Source organism: Coenobita brevimanus, chromosome 80 (assembly GCF_032717465.1).
Source record: "Coenobita brevimanus isolate Jiangsu-jjx chromosome 80, ASM3271746v2, whole genome shotgun sequence".
In the NCBI taxonomy this organism is placed as follows: Eukaryota; Metazoa; Arthropoda; class Malacostraca; order Decapoda; family Coenobitidae; genus Coenobita; species Coenobita brevimanus.
Window position 1 is genome coordinate 55,760,064 of NC_137033.1, and position 821 is coordinate 55,760,884.

Sequence of the window (821 nt, forward strand, 5' to 3'; positions counted from 1 at the left end):
TAAACTCTGAGATCAGCGCGTACTGCATGGTGTTATCAGATTGTTATATTAATGCAGCACGTCAAGAAGCAAATTATGCGTACTGACAAACTCTTTCCCTCTATCTCCTGCATACAAGAATATTATGACTGTCTGATAGGCTCCAGAACACCACCAATAATTGTGAGTATTTTCATTTTCGCCTCGCGTCAAATGTCACGCTTTCGTAACGACAATGCCTTTTAATTAAGATGTTCCCACCGACAAGCGATTATGGCAGGTAAAACGACTGCCGGGCCACTAGGAACGGGCTATCAAGTCCATACCCAGCGTCGAAGGCATAAAAAAAAAGAACCCCCAACTGCTCCTTGACTACAACCTCCATCATAACTCCCATCCCAGACCTCCTTTGATCTCCAGCAGGCAACAACCCTCCTCCCCTTATAACCTCCTCCACTCTGTACTTAACTACTACTTTCGCGCTGTATGTAAAGGCAGTTCACCTGTCCACAAAGACAGGTAAAAAGCTGGCGGTGCGTGTGGTAATTATGCACTTCTGCGGACACACACACACACACACACACACACACACACACACACACACACACACACACACACACACACACACACACACACACACACACACACACACACACACACACACACACACACACACACACACACAAACACACACACACACACACACACACACACACACACACACACACACACACACACACACACACACACACACACACACACACACACACACACACACACACACACACACACACACACACACACACACACACACACACACACACACACACACACACACACAC